This window comes from Canis lupus, chromosome 4 (genome assembly GCF_048164855.1).
Source record: "Canis lupus baileyi chromosome 4, mCanLup2.hap1, whole genome shotgun sequence".
Classification (NCBI taxonomy): Eukaryota; Metazoa; Chordata; class Mammalia; order Carnivora; family Canidae; genus Canis; species Canis lupus.
Genome location: NC_132841.1, coordinates 82,350,421 through 82,360,967, shown reverse-complemented (window position 1 = coordinate 82,360,967; position 10,547 = coordinate 82,350,421). Strand labels below are relative to the sequence as shown.

The following is a 10,547-nucleotide window of genomic DNA, read 5'->3' as shown; positions in this document are numbered from 1 at the left end:
TGACAAATAAGCATGTGAAAAGATGCTCCTGTTGCATTAGGGAAATACAAGTTAAAACCACAACGAGATACCACTACACAACTATTAGAATGACCAAAATCTGGAACGAGACAATATCACATGATGCTGAGGAGGGTAAACAACAGGAATTCTCATTCATTGCTGGCTGTAGTGCAAAATGGTGTGGACACTCTGCAAGACAGTTTGGTGGTTTCTGACAAAGCTGAACGTACTCTTACCATGACACAGCAGTTGTGTTCCTTGTTACATGTCCAAATGAGTTGAAAACTTATATCCACACATAAAGCAGCATAGAGATGTTTATGGCAGCTCTATTCATGATTGTCGAAACCTGAAAGCAACCAGGAGGTCTTTCAGTAAAGAAATGGGTTCTCAAGCTATGAAGGAAACCTAACTGCAAATTATGGAGCGAAAGAAGCCAATCTGAAAAGACTACATATTGTAAAATTGCAACCATATGGCACTTTAGAGAAGCTAAGACTATGGAGACAGTAAGACATTCAGCAGTTGCCGGGTACTTGGGTTGGGAAGATGAAAGATGGGGCATGTAAGATTTTTAGGGCAGTGAAAATACTCTATGTAATAGTAAAATAATGGAAATATGTCATACATTTATCCATCCAACCCATAGAATATACAACACCAAAAATGAACCTTAAGGTAAACTATTGATTTGGGGTGATTATGTGGTAATGTAGGTTTATCCTAGGTTAAAAAAAGATAAAACACTCTAAGTGATGTTGATAATGGGGAAGCTATGCATGTGTGGGGGCAAGGGGAATGGAAAATCTCAATTTTGTTGTAAACCCAAAACTGCTCTTATAAAAGCTAGTCTTTAAAAAAATTTAAAAAATAAGATAAATACACTTTTTTGTTGTTATTAAATTAAAAACTGACTTAATAATCCTTAAATTATAATGAAAAACTTTACCAACAGAAGTTAGTTCCTTAATAAAAGCAATTTTTACATTCCAGAATCTCTCCTGCAATCATATTTGCTCTAAATATAATGATAAAAATAGAATGTACACTACCGTGTTATCTATTATGGATATATAAAATCATTTCCTGGCTTAAAAAAGAAAAATGAACGTATACATTTCATAGCACTACAAAAAAAAACTACAGCATTCATTAAAAATGAAATAAAGTTGTAGCAAATGTACTATACTAATGCAAGATGTTAAAAATAGAGGGAATTGAGGTGGTTAGTGCTGAAAGGGAAATTGAGGAATCTCAATACTCTTAGCTCTAAAAGTATAGCTCAGGAAAACTGAGATAAAATTAAAACTGCTCCAAATTTAAATTTATTACTTAAAAAGTAAGAAAAAATAAACCATTTGATCTTATAATTTAATATAAATAAAATTTTAATAGTTTAAAAAGGCAAAGGTTGGGATTTTGTACAAAGCCTATTTCATTTGGAGATGCAAAATCATCAGACCCCACCTTCTGGCTGTCTCCATTTCTATGTCTGTGTTATTCCCAGTTTTGCCTATTGCCAATAATTTTTCAGCTCATTATAAAGGAATCTCCCTCCCCTCATGAGTTTTGACAAAAAAATAAAAGGAAGGACTCTAATTTATCAACTTGAGTTTTGTGCTCTTCTTACTATCTTTTTAGCATGATCTGACTAGGTGCCCTTATTCCTACTTAGCTACTAAACATGCATTTCTTAGCCAAAATTGAGAGTCCCTTTTTAATGTAATTTTATGCTGTCTATATATATATATACATATATGGCTGTTTTCTTCACTACCTTCTGGTTTTCTTGGTTTAATATAATGTTTATACATAGAACCATATTCCTTTTTTTAACTGATATAAGCATAGAATTAGGAAATAATAAACATTTGTTGAAGGAAAAATAGTAATAACCTGTCTCTCAGGGCATTCGGTGCAGAATTCCAAGAGATTCCTAGAACAAAATATCACTGGTGTTACTCAAGACATGTTTGCCAATTCTTCTCAACTTTAAAACAAATATAATAATAAGCAATAGTGAGTCTTTGGCTTTATATGCTAAGTATTAGAGTAATCATTGCACTAATAAATCTGTTTCTTGATATATATTTTGAGAATGACAGGAAATAGGTAACTACTTTAATTTTGCATACCAATATTTGGTAAAGAGATATAGTTAGGAGTTGGCACTTCAGATTTCTTATAGAGACTTCTAGTTAATCTAGATTATAAAACATATATGGTGTTCCGATTTAAACTTGTTCTACAAGAATAAATTGGCCAAATGAAATATGAAAGTGTACTGTTTCCTTATATTATTAAGTCTGTAGTAGAGAGGGAAATTTCTAGATGTCTGGAACAGAAAGGAAGCTCAAAGTAAGTTTGGGAATAAGGCATTGATTTCAAAATAGCCTATGGGTATCAGAAACGGATATGGATTTTAATGTTTTTTGAATGGCCAAAACTTAGTGTCAGGGGACAGAATGTTCTGGAAAATCTGTGCCTTGCAAAACATGGGAATTGGATCCCAATATGCACTATGTATGTATTTGAAATAGTCAGCAAATACAGTCATGTAAAAATTGAATTAGACATTGAAAGGGGGGATTTTGCTATAGGCAACTTCCAGAAGAGAAGTGCTTATTTTCACAGGAAACAACTTCTAGTAAAAATTAGCTCTTGGGATGCCTGGGTCGCTCTGCAGTCAAGCATCTGCCTTTGGCTCAGGGCGTGATCCTAGAGTCCTGGGATCGAGTCCTGCATCAGGCTCCCTTCATGGAGCCTGCTTCTTCCTCTGCCTGTGTCTCTGCCTCTCTCTCTCTCTCTCTGTGTCTCATGAGTAAATAAATAAAATCGTAAAAAAAAAAAAAAAAAAAATTAGCTCTTATAATTATCCCTTCCCCCCCACCAAAACAACAACAACAACAACTAAAAAACAGCATACTAGTGTGAGAGAGTGTCAATAAAGAAACAAGTTGGGCCATTTAAAGTGTAATAAGTAGAAAAGAAATTGAACATCACAAAAGACTTATAGTAATTATGTTAAAATGCTATCAAATAATTTTGGTAATGGCTAAAACTGTGAGGGTTTTGAATTTTACTACTTCACTCATTCAAAGCAGATTTTGAAGATGATGGATGGGCATGGGATGCTGGGTAAAGGATTTTAGAAGCTGATGAGACAAGGTACCCAGTCCTTAAGAGAAGAAGCCAGCACTCTGAAGACACTTAGACAAAAAGGATGTAGAGTCCCAGCAGAAAGCTACAGCACCAGTGGTGCACGAACAGAAGTAAGAGTTAGATCTGTCCAAGTGCTGTACCTCAAGAGAAAACATGAAAATGTTTTCATTGGAATGAAGGGAACTTCAGAAAGGTCAGCAAAAGAATCTGTATGCTCTCTTACCATGAGTCACTTGCCTAATCCCAAACCATGCATGCAGAGGGTAAGACATGAAAAAGTCCAGCAGAAAGCAGCGTCTGGAAGGCTAAAGGGTTTTGCGGTAGTTTTCAGCAACTTCAAGATGCAGGCAGGGATGAACTTGATTTTATTCTGAATTTAGAAACATCGGCTCTGGTAAATGACTCAGAATTTTACCAATTAATCCCAAAGCATCGCATCGTGTGATGAAGGCACAACTGAAAAGGAGCACCAACACTACAGATCCCTAAAATGAGCTCTCTGCAATGAGAGTAAATTGCTGGCACTCACGTTGCTAGCAAGGAAGGGGGAACTTTACTTTCTTGAGAAGATTTTATCCTCCAGAGCTTCTGTCAACACAAAGTATGGCCAAAGGGAGGAAAAAAAGAAAAAGCATGTTAAAAAAACAAAATCAAATCCAAGAGGAAAAATAAACAAATGGAAACAGGCTATCAGAAAATCCAAATAAAGGCATTATGAGACAGAACTTTAAAATATTCATCATTTGTATATTGAAGAAATAGAGAACTTCAGAGAATCTACAAAAGTAACCAAGTGGAAATTCAATTTATTTCTAGGTATTTTCTGGGTTTTGATATTATTTTATCTAGTATTTTTCATTTTATATTAGGTTGTTCATTGATTTCACGTAATCTTAGATCGTTGCTTTTTTTTTTAAAGATATGCTGTTGACTTTTTAAAAAAGATTTATTTATTTACTTGAGGTGTGGGAGGGGCGGAGAGAGAAAGAATCTTAAGCAGACTCCATGCTGACCATATTGCCCAAGGCAGTGGTGGATCTCAGGACCCTGAGATCATGACCCCAGCAGAAACCAAGAGTCAGAGGCCTACACCCAACTCCACCACCCAGAAGCCACTTGACTTTTGTATATTGATGTAGATTCTATGACTTTGTAATATTTATAATATTATTATTATAATATAGTATTATTATAATAATAATAAATAAATACTATAATATTATTATTAATCCGAAGAGCTGGTTTATGTATTTTTTTGATTTTCAAAAGTTAACTTCTAGGGCATCAGGTTTTCCTGTGTTCATATAAATGTGTGTATGCCTTGTGGTTACTCAGGTATTCATTTTATGAAAAAAATGTACTTTCAAAAAAATAATAAATAAAAGCAAGATATGTATGATTAAATCTCCCAAAATAAACTGCAGACATTCAAAGACATGGATATATAAAGGCAAAGTCTGTAATCAGTTATTTAAGAAAGATGTGTCATCGGTAGAAGAATAGGGGAGTATGAGCACAATAAATATAAATCTACAACAGAAATATGGTACTGAGACTACTGAATCGAAAAGACCAAATTCAAATCTTAAAAGTTACCAGACAGAAGGGAAAATTCCCTATGAAAAAACAGCACTAAAATAACACACTTTAAGTAAAAATAAGGACCAAAGAACTTGGAATAATAGTTATTTATAGTAGTTGGATATCAGGTTAGACTTCTGTATTAAATTAAACTTTCAGTCAATAGAATCGAATATAAATTTTCAAGTGCACCAACTATAACATTTTTCATAGTTCACATCTTGATTGAAATTTTAAGAAAGGGAAGGATAGAAAATGTGGAATATATTCAAATACCTCAATGATATGTATTAAAATTTTGCATAACTCCTAAAAAATGTTATCTATTTTAAAATATGTTGAATAACAGGAGTAGACGCATTGTAAACTTTATTGATCAAACAGAGATGAGGATGGGGTAAATAAAAAGCTTGAAACACAGAAAATATCTACAAAAAAGTAGATTGCCTATTATTTTTGTAATCAAAATATAAAATAACTAAGTATAATAATTAAAGAATAAAAGGTCTACGTATAGGAAAAAGTGTATAGACATTTTTATTTATTATATTGAAGGCAATGTAATAAATAAGAGAACAAGTATGTAAATATGAAATCGAAAGGAGATAAAATTCAAACATTGTAAAAACAAATGTGGGGAATGAGAAAGGAGAAAAAAATAGTTGTCCCATATATAATTGAGAGAATAAATGAAAGGAACATAAATTTCTCTAAAATATTGAACTGTAGGAATGAAAAGTAAGTTGATATAGAAATAAGATGAATTATTTATAAGTTGATATAGAAATAAGATGAATTATTTATATTTGCTCTAGAAAAGTTAGAAACCAGAGTTTAAGGGGACACCTGGGGAGCTCTGTGATTGAGCATCTGCCTTCAACTCAGGGCGTGATCCTGGGGTCCTGGGATCAAATCGCACATCGGGCTCCCTGCATGGAGCCTACTTTCCCTCTGCCTGTGTCTCTGCCTCTCTCTGTGTCTCTCATGAATAAATAATTAAAATCTTAAAAAAAAATAGAAAGAAAGAAACCAGAAGTATTAAAAACCATTATACAGAGACAGAGAACACATAAACACACAGATCACTTCAGACAGAAATTTCTATAAAGATTCTATGTGATTTCATTATCATAAAGTTCTAAAGGCTATAAAAACATAGTGTTAGAGGAAATGGAAGATCTCAGTTATAATTTATATTTTTGCAGGACAATTACTAGAGAGAACTAGAAGTATGAATTTATCAATTATTATTAAATTATCATCATAAAGTAGATAGATATACTCCAAGAATGAAAAAATAACCAATCATGACAAATTATATTATTTCAAAATAATAAAGATTTTCAAACATGAGGCAGTTTCTAAACCTGTTCCTGGGTAGGTTTGCTTGTATACTGGATTTGCATATGCAAGGTTATGGAAATAATTGGAGGCTAGTGATAATCACATCATCCTCCAGAGAAGAAAGAAGGTCCAATGAAGGCTTTTTCCTATATAATAATAAGGCTGGTGGATTGCAAAATAATTAGGTAGGTTTCAGCTTGGTAATTTTTTTTTATCTTAATAGCATACATATTGTCTACTGAGGAGAATTAAATTTCTTCGTAATTTAATTAGAAATTTACAAGGTAGAAACATTTTCAGGAAACTGTGTATCATGGAAGCAATTCAAGGTCCTCACAGGACAAGAAGCTAAGTATCTGACTTTGGGTACCCATATTCTTACTTTGATCTGAACATTTTGACTTAAAATGCTGATGGGATCCATGTCAGATTTAGATACCGATGATATATGGTTGTTTTAATGTAATTTAAAGCTGTGTAGCTGAGAGAGGTCCTTATAAAAGTAAATTAAATTTTAAAATATTTTTTAAAAGTATAAAAATGTAAGACTGATTAGCTGCCATACCATTAAAATGTATTTAGATTGGAAAGTCAAATAATTTGATTTTATCTAATTCTCATATCTCACAAAGTGGAAAATATCATACCTCTTCCGTAAGTCTCAAAATGCAATTTGTGGACTTCTTCAGTCAATATTTCCAATCATACTGGGAAGCAGATTCCTTCATCCAAATTAAGTCTAGTAATTTGGAATCCTAGGGAATCAGACCCTCAAGTATTCAATTTTTTTAGTACACATACTGATTCTTAACTATTTTAAACATATATAAAATTAAAATATGTATTAATTATTTTTTAGTCATTTGATTCTGTAGTGTTAGGCAAGTACCTAATTTTTGGCAAATTATTCTTCATGTCCCTTTCCACACCTTTATTTTGTTTCCTGTACACTTATTACTAAAAGATGACTACACAAAGAATGGAATGTTTTTTAAAGAAATGAAGTTATGATTTTGAGAAAAAATAAATTCTGAGGTATATTTTATCTTCTATCATCTGCAATTTATTTGTTTATTTCAATTAAAATTATTTATTTAAGAGATAGAGAGGCAGAGATAGTGACAGAGAGCATGTGTGGGGAAGAGAGAGAGAAACAGGCTTCCTGACATGGGGCTTGATCCTGGAGCCTTGGGATCAGGACCCCAGCCAAAGGCAGACTCCTAACCAACTGAGCCACCCAGGCACTTCTATCATCTGTAATTTCATTTTGCTCAATATTGAAGTTAAGAAAAGTATTGTCAGGGCGCTTGGGATAAGCATCTGCCTTCTGCTCAGGTCATGACCCCAGGGCCCTGGAATTGAGCCCAAGTGTGGGGCCACCTGTTCAGTGGGGAGTTTGCTTCTCCTTCTCCCTCTGTCCCTCCCCGCCGCTCGTGCTCTCTCTCACATAAATAAATAAACAAATAAATAATAAACAAAAAAAATAAATAAAATATTTGAAAGAAAGAAAGAAAAGCAACCTCAGTAAAGTCTAAACTATAATAACTTTTTCTCCCCAGAAAAGGAGGCTTAGAGATCATCCTTTTCAGCAAATTAGAGTGGAAGAGGAAATAGAGAAAATATCCTAAATGACTCAGTTAACATTTTTAAAAGGTAGGATGAAGTCTCTTAAAGTAATATATCCAGAATTTTACAGAGCAAAGTAATAAAATGAGAAGTATCTGATAAAATGTACAATTTTATTTAATTATCTTTTACATATCCCTTGAAATTAAAAAAAATGGACAGTATTAAGCCACTTCACATTACATAATACAGATCATTTGAATAGATGCTGTCATCCATTTTATGGACTTTCATGAAACAACTGGATTACTTTTTTACCTTTATGGCAGCAGTCATCTCGAGTTTTATACTCACTGTCCTGGCAGATGCCACCTACTGATGAAACAAAGCTGCATTTTGCACCTTCATTTCACATAATCTGAAATCCCTGGAAAGAAAGTCATTTTTGGAGTGATTTTTATTGTAGATAGGATGAGAGCAAAACTTGTCCGTTTCACTCTTACAAGTACACACATGCACAAATCATGTGTATAAAATCAAAGAAAATGAAGCATTGCTATGTGAGAATAGCAATCACGATATAGAGGAAGATCAGATTGTATATTGACTACAGGTGTGGCCTTCAACAAAAATCACTGTGAGGAAAATTAAATTTCACTGTACATTACAATTGTGTCATTAAAGCTATGTTACCTTAGTCTAAACACTTCACTTATGAGGATTTAGTTTTCCTCATTGTGGAACTCAAGGAATTATTTTAGAACTCCTCTAATATTTCTTCCAACACTACATATCTGCTAAGACAATAAAAGAAAAAATATGTAGTCCATCCAAATCTTAACATTGCAGTAAAATACTTGAAAAATAAAAACAAATTATTTTATTCAATTTTAGGCTTTAGTTAACATAAAAAGGGTCATTTGGGTGAACTGTATCCTCTGTATCAAAATAGTTATGGAAGTGAAATGTGCTATGTGGGAATTTATTTCACTGTCCCTTGGTGTCATGGCAAAAGAAAAATGCACTTCCTGTTCATCATTTATTTTCTTTGTAGAAGAGAGTGCCAGGCTGTTGTAGCCTGGCCTTGATCATCTCCACCACCTAGTCCATTATCCCTCTCCCCATGTCAGGGAAAACATTCTGGGGAGCCTGGACTTATACCCTACCTGGTGGCAATGAGGCCGCCTTCCCCCTCCTCCCTGATGGTGTCAGAGGTGGGCAAATAGAGGGTGAGAACTTTTACCACCACTCAACAGTAGAAGTAAACAGAACTCATTTGCTTTTGCATCCCGTTTGGTATCAGTGGAGGATGAGTACAAAGCATGAATGCTAACATCTACTCTACTCAGTAGCAAGGAACCCTTCCCTCCTCCATGTCAGCGGAGGCTAAGGGGAGAACCTGACCTTCCTGGGAGGTAGATACCATCACAGTGATGCCAGATTGTTGAGAGTCATTTATTTTGTAAAACTCAAATTAACAGAAAGCAATTTCATTAACAGGTATTACTGCTTGGTGAGTTTCTTGCAATTCAGGACTCTTTGTTGTTGTTGTTGTTGTTGTTGTTGTTGTTTGTTTGTTTGTTTTAGTGTCCTTAAAAGCCATGTGGAACAGGCTGAAAAGCTGAGACTGATGTAATTGTCTGGATGTGTCATTTGGGAACATCAAGACCTAGAGGGCTTTCCCTTAAGCCATAGGGACCCCTCCATGTTACAGGTTCTCCTCCAGTTTGAGGAGTAGACAGGGGTAGACAGAGGAGTGCATACCTGAAGCCAGGCTCTGGAGGCAATGTGCCCCGTGAGAGAAGAGAACTCAACTCTGCACATGCTTCTCCACGTGGAGAAGCTCTCAGCCTTGCCAGGACAAAGGCACACAGAGAAAGAAGTCACAGACTTACCTAACTTGTGAGGGCAGGGGGAGTGGGGAGCACCTGGAGATAAGCTGAAGGTTGGTCCCCCAGAGAGAAGTCCCACAAGTCAAGGCAAATCCATGCAGCTCAAATCACTCCCAGGGCCGTGGAAACTGGATGCACTCTTCAAAGAAACACCTAGTACTCATCAGGAATAGTTTCAAAGAAATTCTAAAGTTGCCTTGACAACCCTTAAGAAACATTTTACATTTTCCTCTCTTTCTACTCTCCATGGTTGTATGAGAGTCCCTTTGTACCTCCTGCCCACAAACACCTTCACCCTTGGTTATTTAATATGTCAATCAACAGGCTCAATTATTTCCCCTTTGCTCATTACTCAGATTCTCTAACCCTAGAGCAAAATCATCAGCATCACCTAGGAACATGTTACAAATGCAGGTCCTCAGACTCCATGGCAGACCTGCTGGATCAAAAATTCTGAGAGGAGAGTCCAGCAGCCTGTTGGAATGAGTCCCCCAAGGGATTCAGAGGCACAGCTGAACTATTGCTTTACTTCAAAGTAAAGTCCAAGAGCTAATTTAACAAAGCTCAACCAACCAACAAAACAAACAAACAAAAAAAAAAAACAAAAGAAAAAACTGGCGGTCATGAGTCATCATCCCCACTTTACCAGATAAGATTCGGTTTCTCTTAATATACAAAATGTCCAGGTTTTCATAAAAATCACTCATCATACCTAGAAGCAGGAAATCTTAATTGAGAAAAGAGAGTCAACAGATGACAACCCTGAGATGACACAGATGTTAGAATTATGTGACAAGGATTTTAAAACAGCCACCATAAAAGTGCTTCATGAATGATTATGAACGTGCTTGAGGCAAATGAATCTATGTAAAGACATAGAGGAAGCAAAAGAGGAATCTCAGCAAAGAAAATGAAGATATAAAGAAGACACGAATGGAGATTTTAGAACTGAAAAATCCAACGACTGGAATAAAAATCTCAATGTTTCAGGCACCAGCT

The 10,547-nt window shown here is 34.8% G+C and overlaps 1 long non-coding RNA gene across 1 annotated transcript; it reads right to left on the bottom strand.

The window, feature by feature from the left end:
- Positions 1-256: 256 nt before the first annotated feature.
- Positions 257-9,680, bottom strand: LOC140631637 (uncharacterized). The gene is made up of 3 exons (XR_012029169.1): positions 9,552-9,680; positions 1,900-1,939; positions 257-352 (listed from the first exon to the last, which is right to left on the bottom strand). It is a non-coding gene; the product is annotated as an uncharacterized lncRNA (long non-coding RNA).
- Positions 9,681-10,547: the final 867 nt, after the last annotated feature.